We start from the raw sequence: 12,500 nt of genomic DNA on the forward strand, positions 1-12,500 counted from the left end.
AAAAAACCCGAATAATAAAATAATTATTATCATAAATGAATAAATATATTACAGTGTGATCTATACATTTTATTCTTCTCCTTTTTTTCTATTTTTTATGTTATTCATTACAGAACTGATTGATGATCATTACAGCATTAAGCTGATTAAGTTTATCTCTATATAAATATATTCAATCATTTTATACTTTATGGTTTATTGATAGACAAGAAAAAGGAATCGGAGTGAAAGTTTGGATTCAGCTCTGCTTTGAGTCAGTGGGTGCTGCTGTAACTGGAGTGTCCAGCAGGTGGGGTCAGTGTGCAGGTTTGAGATCACACCGTCTATCATTCGTGTACAGAGTGGACACATGTTCAGTCAGTAGTGTGTGTCAGTGGACGTGTTGAAGCAGTGTGTATTCAGCAGTTACTGTCCTGTGAGTTTGTCCTGGTTTCTGATCTCTGACCATAGTGTGTGGAGGTACACACTCTGATCTGTGACCGCAGTGTGTGGAGGTACACACTCTGATGGAGGTACACACTCTGATGGAGGTACACACTCTGATCTCTGACCGCAGTGTGTGGAGGTACACACTCTGATCTGTGACCACAGTGTGTGGAGGTACACACTCTGATGGAGGTACACACTCTGATGGAGGTACACACTCTGATCTGTGACCACAGTGTGTGGAGGTACACACTCTGATGGAGGTACACACTCTGATGGAGGTACACACTCTGATGGAGGTACACACTCTGATCTCTGACTGCAGTGTGTGGAGATACACACTCTGATCTCTGACTGCAGTGTGTGGAGATACACACTCTGATCTGTGACTGCAGTGTGTGGAGGTACACACTCTGATCTCTGACCACAGTGTGTGGAGATACACACTCTGATGGAGGTACACACTCTGATCTCTGACCACAGTGTGTGGAGATACACACTCTGATGGAGGTACACACTCTGATCTCTGACCACAGTGTGTGGAGATACACACTCTGATGGAGGTACACACTCTGATGGAGGTACACACTCTGATGGAGGTACACACTCTGATCTCTGACCACAGTGTGTGGAGATACACACTCTGATGGAGGTACACACTCTGATGGAGATACACACTCTGATGGAAATACACACTCTGATCTCTGACTGCACTACACACTATTTCCATAAAATTATGACATGCACACAACTCCTGTAATGTTCAACCCAAAACTTCAGTTCCATACAAAACTCAAACACACAACTCCTGTACAATCAATACTCAATCACACACCTCATATACACAACTCACAGTTAACTTGCATTCACATCAGTACATGTCTCTCTCTCTCACACACACACACACACACACACACACACACACACACACACACACACACACACACACACACACACACACACACACACACACACACTTCAAAATAAAGAGAGTTATTTAAAATAAAACACACTTTTTCTAAATCCCATCACTGCCGTGTTCAGAACGTTGCCTGTAATTGTTTATCGTGTATTTAATCCACAGCCATCAGCTCTCCTCTTACAGATTCATTGTTTATTAAAAGCTTTATCCTGATCATTAAACTGCATTAGAGAGTAAACAGCGCGCAGATTTTAATAGTGCAGACGTGCAGCGTGCAGATGAGGCAGTCTGAGAGAAATAAAGCGTTACTGCAGGGGTAATAAGGCTCGGTAATGTTCTAATGCTCCGGTCCATATGGGGGAGAGGCTCCACTGGCAGAAGAGCCGAGAGACATGAATAGGTCCAAACAGCTGTTAGTCACACACACACACACACACACACACACACACACACACACACACACACACACACACACACACACACACACACACACACACACCCCAAGTGGGCTTGTTCTCCAACACCTGGTCCCTATATGACCTATGTGATCTCATTTGGAGGAAATCTGTGGAGTGATATGACATCAGATGAACATGATGCTTCTTAATAAACATGCCTTAATGCCCAAATGTCCCACAATCGAAATTAACACACACATGCGCGCACACACATACACACACACACACACATCTCCTCATCCGTTACTAACACGAGCCTCCACAACACAGCTGGGGACTTGAGCGTTTTTTCGAGACAGAAAAGAAGCCTAGAAGTTGATGAATCAACGCAGATTGGAGGAAGTCATTGGGTTCAAGTAGAAAAGTCTCAAGACAGACACTGAAACCTTAAATTAAGTGTATGTGAGTTGTGTGTGGAGTGTGTGTGTGTGTGTGTGTGTAGACATTATGTGTATGTGATTTGTGTGTTGGAGTGTGTGGGAGTTGTGTGTGGATTGTTTGTGCGTTATGTGTATGAGAGTTGTGTGTGGTGTGTGTGTGTGAGTTGTGTGTAGAGTGTGTGTGTGCGTCATGTGTATGAGAGTTGTGTGAGTCGTGTGTGTGTGAGTTTTGTGTATGAGAGTTGTCCGTGGAGTGTGCGTGAGTTGTGTGTAGAGTGTGTGTGCGTTGTGTGTATGAGAGGTGTGTGAGTGTGAGTTGTGTGTCTGAGTGTTGTGTGTAGAGTGTGTGTGCATTATGTGTATGAGAGGTGTGTGAGTTGTGTGTGTGTGTGTGTGAGTTGTGTGTTTGAGTGTTGTATGTGAGTTGTGTGAGTTGTGTGTAATGAGAGTTGTTTGTGGAGTGTGTGTGAGGTGTGTTTTTGAGTGTTGTGTGTAGAGTGTGTGAGTTGTGTGTATGAGAGTTGTGTGTTTGAGAATTGTGTGAGTGTGAGTTGTGTGTCTGAGTGTTGTGTGTAGAGTGTGTGTGCGTTGTGTGTATGAGAGGTGTGTGAGTTGTGTGTTTGAGTGTTGTGTGTATGTGAGTTGTGTGAGTTGTGTGTAATGAGTGTTGTGTGTAGAGTGTGTGTGCATTGTGTGTATGAGAGTTGTGTGTATTTAGGTGTTCACTTGTGTGTTGTGGTGTAACATGACAGCTTAGTGACAGATCAGATTTGTTTAGTTCTCGATCAACATTTCCTCCTCTATTGAACGTGAGCGTTTAGGCCACGCCCCCCTGTGCTCACGATCCAGAGCATGACATCACTGTGTCTGCTGGCCAATAATCAGCCCTAATAATAACTATGAATAATTATCATAATGAATGATGATATCGATCACAGCCCGGAGTCGTGGCCTTTAAGCCAAACTGCCCTGAGGAAGTGATCTCGTTGTCTCCCGCGTGTCCGATGAGGTCATCCGTCCTGTTAACATCAACACAATCCTGATGTATCGTCTTCATAATCCGAGGGCTTTATTGCTCTCTGTCAGTGCGGATCCTTGGGGTCTTCACCCATCTGTGCTCCGGTGCCGTGACATTTCCAGTCTCTCATCAGCAAATGTCAATTTGTGTGTGTATCGGATGTGTTCTAAGTCCGAGCTCTCGTGTGTGTGTGTGTGTGTTTGTATACAAGTGTGTTCAGGGTCAACACAATGTCACACAAAGGTCACAGGGCTTCTAACAAATAGTAAAGAATAGTAAGTTCCAGCTGTTAACTCCACCCCTTCAGCCCCACTTCGTCCCTGCTCAGTTGTATGTTCTTCTAATTCAGGTCACATAAAAACTCAGAGTGAGAGACTGAGCGTAAACATAAATGTCCGTGTAATGGACGAAGTGATGGGGAGAAAAAAAATCATACTGAAGATTGAAATGTAAATGTGTTAGCCGGAGGTCCGGAGACGCAGGCCGTGAGATCAGATCCAGCAAAGAAACAGAAGAAAAGGATCCCTGCTAGTTTATTAACTCAGGGTAGGAGAAAGTATGCAAAAAAATGGCATTTTAAAAAATTTTATATATAAATATAAATATATAAAAAACATGAACGAGAAATATTTTCATTACCTGACAAAGAGCAACACAATATCAGCATAATAAAGAAGAGACGCAGCAGTCAGTGAATGTCTTAATAATTCCCGCTGATTTGTTTTGACCTGCTGAGGCTTTTTAATGATAAAAGCACTAGCTATTTAACCTCAGTGACCTTCGTGTGGAAACTGCAGCTATGTGCTGAATAAATGAATATCAATTTTAACAGCTATTTGTCTGTTTTTTCATTCATTATCTTTTCAGCAGTTTGGGTTTTCGCTGTCTCCCCTCCCCGGTCGTTTAAATTATATAAATATAGATATATACATATATAGGGATTGTGTTGTATATAATATATATATATAATATATATATATATGGATGTATATATATATATATAGATATATACATCATATATATGGATGTATCTCTTATATATAATATATCTATCTCTATATATAACATAAATGTATATATATATATGGATGTATATATCATATATAAATATAAATAAAGTATATATATTCTCTCTCTCTCCCCATACTGTATCTCTCTTTCTTCTATCTATAGTTCTCTCTCTCTATGATACTCTGTCTCTTTCTCTCTCTCTCTGTCTCTCTCTCTCTTTCTCTCTCTCTCTGTCTCTCTCTCTGTTTTTAATGATGAGCTGCATTTTGCACAGAACATGTCTTAAAGAACATCATGTACATTTTGTTTTTTCTAGTTTCGCCCACAAACTTTTAAAGCTATTTTATTGATCTATTTTATTTTATTTTTATGTATTTATTCTTTTCCTGCATTAACATAAATTACAGTAAACCTTTTATCGGTCATTGTTAAAACTGAGAAATCGAAATAAAGGTCTTTTTCAAAATTAGATTCTCTCTCTCTCTCTCTCTCTCTCTCTCTCTCTCTCTCTCTCTCTCTCTCTCTGTCTCTCTCTGTCTCTCTCTCTCTCTCTCTCTGTCTCTCTCTCTGTCTCTCTCTCTCTCTCTCTCTCTCTCTCTCTCTCTCTCTCTGTCTCTCTCTCTGTCTCTCTCTGTCTCTCTCCCTCTCTCTCTCTCTCTCTGTCTCTCTCTCTCTCTCTGTCTTGTCACTTGTCTAGTCTCAGTATGCACAATACGATTTATACGAAGCTCACGGATTAAACGATCGTTCTGTCGTCTCCTCGTTATAAAATAACACTCTATCCACATCTCCTGATCTAGAAGGATAAGCAAACTAAAAAAACCTTCTTCTGCTCGTCCCACAAATTCCCCAGTAAAACATTGCATCGTTTGCTTTGTAATGTTCCGTCTTCAGAACGAGTGACTTCCTGTTTTCACTTGCGCTAGAGCAGCTGCAGACGTTCACTCCATCCCATCATCAGCCTTTGCTGTTTTCTTTCTTGTGCAGATAAGAAAAAAAAAACCACATCTAATCATAGTATAGGACTTTAGACAGAGGACTAAACATTCTAAACTTTTTTTTTTTACTAAATATTCTGTCACTATGATCTGTAATTTTTGCAGGTAATTGGTGATGGTTGTGGACACGAGGACATAAGGATGCATCCTGGACCTGCTGGAGGTTCATTTCTGCAGTTAATGTGCCTCCTGATTGTAATGGCGAGTGATGGTGGTGGAATGAGGGCTGATGGAGGCTGAGCTGCACTGACAGGTGCATTCTGGGATGGCGACTGGCATTAAAAATGAGGCGTTGGCCTGAATAATTAAACACATCTCCCCTTTTCCCAGAGATCAGTCGTCGACATTTAGATGGACTTCACACTGTCTGCCCTACAAAGATCCTAATCTCCATAGAGTTTTTAACCGGCTCGGTGACTAAATAAGTTTAAAACTTTTTGCTAGATCCGTATTTTGATCATAATGTGTTCAGTACGTAACTTCATTACAAGGCAGTCCTGTTTGACCGAATGCTCGATTCTGATTGGTCAGATTGTCGTGCCATGGTAAGCCATATAAGCTTTGCTTGACCCATTACAAAATTTAGCAGAACAACAGATTTTTTCTTTGGGACATACTTCGGTCCATACACGTAACGGTGTTCTGTCCATGTGACTCCCAACCATCTGCACCGAAAAAAGCCTGTTTAATCATTCACAGGTGGTCTATTGTTTCTTCTCTACCACAGAAGAGACTCTCTGCCCCTAGTAGGGTCGATCTGTGCCACGTGTCTGTTCGTGGCCACGGCCCCATGCACTATCTGCCACTGTAGATCGGCTGTATGCTTCTCTGTGGGTAGTTTGTACAGGGACCTCCAGCATCCTTGTGGGGAAGAGTATGGCACCAACAGTTCTGACCACTCATAGAGAACCTCTGTACTGTACTTTGATACAGTTTTTTTTTTTACAATACTTTCTTATAGGCATCTATTAGTGGTGTTTGGAAAGACAGAAGTGCTGATAATCTCCTGCCACTGCAGAGATCGACGGGTGGTGGGTTCTGATGGCTTCCCCCAAGGTCCTGCCCCAAAACTCCACATAAATGAGATGGTAGTGCTGAGACGACCTCTCCAAGCAGTCTCTGAATCGGTTTGGTGATCCCTGCTTCTCTCCGAAGACGCTGTTTAATGTATGGAGATGAAAGCATTTTGGATGGTATTAGAGAATTGTGGAACAGTGGTTCTTCTTCGATATTTGGGTAATGGCTGTGTGTCGATCCTACTGAACCTCAACACTGAAGACCAGGCTCTCAGGACTGATGTTGTTTCTGACTGTCCACTTCCCTTAGGTTCAGAACAAACAGATGTGTATCATAGTTCAAATTTTCAACACGTTGTAGCAGGATGTGAGCCGTGCCAGCCCATGCCAACCCCTCCCTATAGAGCAGCCTCTGTGCCATCTGAAGTCACGATAGGTCGCTCACGCCTGGACCACCCTCCTGCATCGGCAAATAGACAACAGGGGCACGAGTCCGGTGCCGTCCAGACCAGACAAAGTGTACGGTTCTCTTCTGAACATCCCTGATCAATGTCTCTGGAGGATGTAGTATGGTGAAGTGAGGAGAGTGAGAGAGAGAAAGTGATTTAGAGAGTGAGAGTGAGTGTGAAAGAGAGAGAGAGAGAGAGAGAGAGAGAGAGAGAGAGAGAGAGAGAGAGAGAGAGAGAGAGAGAGAGAGAGAGAGAGGATGTAGGAACATCTTTGTATGTACTGCTCATGTTACTGAATGTACAGGAATTAGAATGTGTTGTGTTTTAATGAATAAACAAGTGTTATCTCTGACAAATTTCTGTAATATGAAGAAAACATTAATATTTAATTTAATATTGTCGCATTTTCATTAAAAGTTTGTGTGACTTTATTTCCAGCAGGACAAGAAGAACAGTTTTCAAGTTTAATTTTTATTTGATTTTCATTCATTTAATTTTCATAATAAAATATCCTATTAGCAAACCTCCCTCGTGTGCGTGTGCGTGTGTGTGTGTACTTTAGACCTCCTGGGCTAAAAGTGAATTCCGAGCTGTGATGTTTGTCTGACAGAAACGCTTTTTGCTGCTCGGATCGCTGCTCCTGATGCTAATTCTGTGTGAAGACATCAAACGGTCTCGTGATCAAAGGTCACCGCTCTGTCTTTTGCGTTTGTATAGGTGTTTGATGCTGATTTTTCCCCCTGTTTCATCTCTAGCCGTGCGCGTGAGGAGCCGCGAGGGGCTGCACGTGTCGAGATCTCTAACATTCTCTCTCTTCATGCAGGATCGTGAGCGTGTGGTGCTTTTGCTGATTTGTTGTTGTTGTCATTGTTGTTGTTTTCTTTTCAATGACACTGTTATTATGGAGATGTAGTTGGTCTTTGATTGAGTCCAGTTTGTAAATGTGTAAATGTTTATATCCAGCTGGAATGAAACATTAATATTGTTGTGTGTAGGTGTGAGTTTTATAGAACTTTCTCCGATCATTACATTATCGGTATATTTATATATGAGTTTAGTTCATAGCAGATTTTAATACTCCATCACACACACACACACACACACACACACACACACACACACACACACACACACACACACACACACACACAATGTCCTGATACTGCAATGTTGCATGGTCTTCATTTACATACTGAAACCTGATTGGCTCGCATATCTTACAATGTCATAACACTCGTCTTAAACTTGTATTAGCTCACATCAAAGCAAAGCCATCGTTGGGATGGGATTTAAACCTGCACCGACCTGCTAAGTGAATAAAATCCCCTCATAAGGAATTCATCCTGAATTCAGGGTGTGTTTCCGGAAACACCGCGAGCGTATATTTGTTCTGCGATCATAAATACTTTAGTTTAATTCCGGCAGGTAAATTGTACCACAACATACTAGAGCAGACACGTCAAACATTAATGTATATCAGACTAATCGAAGTGTTTAGCCGGCAGTGTTCCCTACAGCTCGAGTACTGATGTACTGAAGGTTCAGAAGTTTTACTACACATCACGTGCAGCTCTTTATTCCACTGCTAGATGGCACTGTTGCTCTTCGGCAGAGCTGCAGCCTGAAAACACCCGTTTCCATCCGTTAGGTGTGTGTGTGAGTGAGAGTGAGAGAGTCTGTGTCTGTGTGTGCGGTGTGAGCTGTAAGTGCGTGGTGTGTGTGTCTGCAGTCTCAGTGTGTGTTGTGTGTGTGTGTGTGTGTGTGTGTGTGTGTGTGTGTGTGTGTGTGTGTGTGTGTGTGTGTGTGTGTGTGTGTGTGTGTGTGTGTGTAATACATAGGCAGCTAAATGGGTCTCAAATGAGTAAAGTTCATTCAGCGCTGCTTCTTTTTCGCAGCATATTTTCCTTCAGTTTAAGAGAAACGACAGACCGTTAATCCGAATAAACACAGACGACGTATTTGTGCTGATGAACAGACAGTTTCGTTAAGAGCTCTCCTAGTTTTTTTTATTCTTTCCTTTTCTTTTTCAGAAAGGCAGAATTTCCAGAAATGTTTCATATCCTAAGCCCTATTCGGACGGGACTAGTTTTACAGGGGGGTCGTTAGAGAAGTTTCAGTTTCCACATACGTACTTTGTGATTTTAATCCCGTCCGAAACTGCCATGTAGGTCTTTTTCTCACACGACCTGTGTAAAAATTCAAGAGCAAATGACCTACTGTTTTGCAGCAAACTCGGCGCTCCTCTGAGAAATCTAATCCCGTCTGAATGCGAATGTCTGTGATTGCCGAAATTTATTATTTTTTTTCCAAAACGCGTTTTCTTGTCTGTTTTGGTCAACGTGAACTACCGTATTAACTCTAGCGCACCGCTATTCAGGTTTCCGCTTTCTGCACACCAATAATGGATGTAAATGTGTTTGTTACCCTGTGAAGAAATAAAAAAAGAAATCAACAAGAAGAGCCAAATCACGTAAATTGTTAAGACTGGCTTCTGTAATATCAGTTTTAGGTATCAGATTTTCATTTCTATAGTCAATTACATAACGTGAAAATTATATAAAAACCTATTTATTGCAGTGGGTTTATAAGAAGTTCTATATAAAACCATATGATGTTAAATATTTTTTCAATTTTTTACTGTTGATCGACACGGAGTACGGAGTTTTTACTATTGTAATGTAACGGCGTACTTAAGTAGAAATTTCACGTATCTGTACTTTACTTCGCTATTTAAATTTGTCAACTTTCACTTTTACTCCACTACATCTCCTAGATAAAATGTATACTTTTACTCCGTTATATTTCCACTAAGCGTCTTCGTTACTCGTTACTACAAAATAAAATCAGAAGAAATGTGTGCGACTTCAATAAGGGAGGTTTGTCGAATCACTGCTCTTAGATTTGCATTACGCAGCTCCGCACACTCTATTTCAGCGTAATGTTGCCAAAAGGAGGCAGAAGCACCTGCTGGAGGACCTCCCATTATTGTGGACGACCACCCCGACGATAGTGGTGAACTCGATGAACAGGGTGACGAAGATAACGTATTTGCAAGAAATGTTTCTGTACATTGGAATGAAAGATTCTTCCTACCGGATGAAGTGCCTCTTAGAGACTCCTACTGAAAATCACTGTAATTTTACTTTTTACTTTTACTTCAAATACTTAAGTACAGTAAATATCAGATACTTTAAGACTTTTACTTGAGTAATATTCTAAAAGGCGACTTTCACGTCTACCGAAGTCTTTTTCTAGTACGATACTTGTACTTTTACTCAAGTATTGCTTTCTAGTACTTTATACAACACTGTCGATCGGTCATATGACCATATGCAATCCACACATCCTGGACATGTGGTCTTGTGCAACGCCCACATGTAAAACACAGACACTCCTACCTCCGTAATAAACACAGAGATGTTAGTCCCATCCGAATCCATACACGAAATGACAGACGTCATTTATCTATCTATCTATCTATCTATCTATCTATCTATCTATCTATCTATCTATCTATCTATCTATCTATCTATCTATCTATCTATCTATCTGTCTGTCTGTCTGTCTGTCTGTCTGTCTGTCTGTCTGTCTATCTATCTATCTATCTATCTATCTATCTATCTATCTATCTATCTATCTATCTATCTATCTATCTATCTATCTCACTTCAGATGTTTTCTCTTGCTTGTGATTAAATGATCCAATAAATTCAGCTGCTAAAAAATTCTAGTTATAATTCGTGATTTGAGTAAAATCAAGAATGATTTATTTTTTTTCACTTTCTAAATACGCCACTGATATCATAGCTCCGAGTATCAGATCATATCTCCTGCTGATGCTGAGAAGATATCGAGGTGCTGTTACTGAACAGGTTCTCTGCTTCTACAAAAGTGACATATTGCTGACATCAAATATGTGCAAATTTTTTTTTAAAAAGCTAACGAATACAGATCCAGAGTTTATATATATATATATATATATATATATATATATATATATATATATATATATATATATATATATATATATATACAGTAAAATATGTTTGTAATTTCTTACCATTTCTATACTTCAGTTCAGAGCCCTGAGGTGTGAACTGACTGATGAAGGACTCGAAACCTCTACAGACACATGCTTTGTGTTTCTGATTTGCTCTGGTTGGTTTATCTGGGTGTGTCTGGGTCTAGGGTTTCATCCTACACATCCTGTGTGTGTGTCTGAGAGAGTGTGTATGAGTGTGTATGAGTGTGTGTGGTGTGTATGTGTGGTGTGTGAATGTGTGTGTGTGTGTGTGTCTGAGAGAGTGTGTATGAGTGTGCGTGTGCGTGTGGTGTGTGTGGGGGTGTCTGACAGAGTGTGTATGAGTGTGTATGAGTGTGTATGTGTGTGTGTGTGTATGAGTGTGTATGTGTGTGTGTATGTGTGGTGTGTGTGGTGTGTGAGTGTGTGTTTAAGAGAGTGTGTATAAGTGTCTGTGTGTGTGTGTGTGTGTGTGTGTGTGTGTGTGTGTGTGCGCGTGTGTGTGTGCATGTGTGGTGTGTGAGTGTGTGTGCATGTGTGTGTGTGTGTCAGAGAGTGTGTATGAGTGTGCGTGTCGTGTATGTGTGTGTGTGTGTGTGTGTGTGTGTGTGTGTGTGTGTGTGTGTGTGTGTGTGTGTGTGTGTGGTGTGTATGTTAGAAAGCCGGATGAAATGAAAGATGGATTTCAATCAAGTTTTATCCAAAGTCTGCCCAAACGCTGCCTCTTCTTGGGAGATATTCTGAGAAAATAACTCGTGCAGCTCTTGTAACGCGCCGCTTAAAAGCCTTCTCTCAGACACGCACTCTTTCATAGCGCTCCAGGTCAGAGACTCCACCACACAAAGCCCGTGTCATTAGTATTCCTGCCATGGTGCTGGAGCAGACAGCAGCAACGCTCCGGCTTTTACAGATCCGCTCTCTTTCACCCAAACACATCCTCCATACACACGCTGATAGGCTTATTTAACAATGATGTATGGCTGTAGGGATGAAAACAGAAAAGCACAACGCCTTTATCTAACCATACAATACCTCTTCTGACTAAAGTCATTTCGTTGTTTAGCATATTCTGGACTTTTTTTTAAACAAAACAAACTAAAAAAGTCAAAGCATCTTTTTAGTTAAGTGCGTCGACATGCAGGCACACGCCCACTGGGGCTGAAATGCAAACGAGTCGCTGGCTGTTGTCATGTTGTCAAAGCGAGTGACCTTTAACTAAATGGCTGCATCTCAACACTTTACGCCACATTGAATGTCTTCGCTTCAGCACATAACGCCGTAGGACACACTCCAGAGTTCAGGTTTTCGGCATCTCGTGTATCGCAAAAAGATTTTTTCGTGCATTGGAGCTGAATAATTGCTGACTTATCTGCTGACTCGAGATCAGACACGGTCAAATGAACTCTGTAACGACACTCTGTAAACAAATAATCTGTGCAGCAACATGGCATTGTGGGATATTGTGTGTGTTTTGACACGTCGCTATGTTTTAGAGATCGGGAACCGGATTTAGATTGGTGTCATTTTTTTTTTTACGTCAAGAGATAGAAATGCGTTGTAGCAAGGAGTCTGATCTGTCAGAGAGATCAGACCATTAAACGAATTAAACCTACACACAGAGAAACACACACAGAAAGACTTGCATAGCTTGATACAATCCTAAACTGGTAGCTAGAAGCTTCCTTTAGTGATTAACTCCAAAAGGATGGATTTTGGTTTGTCTGTGAGGTTCTCTGGGTCTTCTCATGTCTTAGGTTTCCTCTGGGTTCCCTGGTTTCCTTCAACCTCTCAAAAACATGCTA

The sequence above is a fragment of the Tachysurus fulvidraco genome, chromosome 2 (genome assembly GCF_022655615.1).
Source record: "Tachysurus fulvidraco isolate hzauxx_2018 chromosome 2, HZAU_PFXX_2.0, whole genome shotgun sequence".
Lineage (NCBI taxonomy): Eukaryota > Metazoa > Chordata > Actinopteri > Siluriformes > Bagridae > Tachysurus > Tachysurus fulvidraco.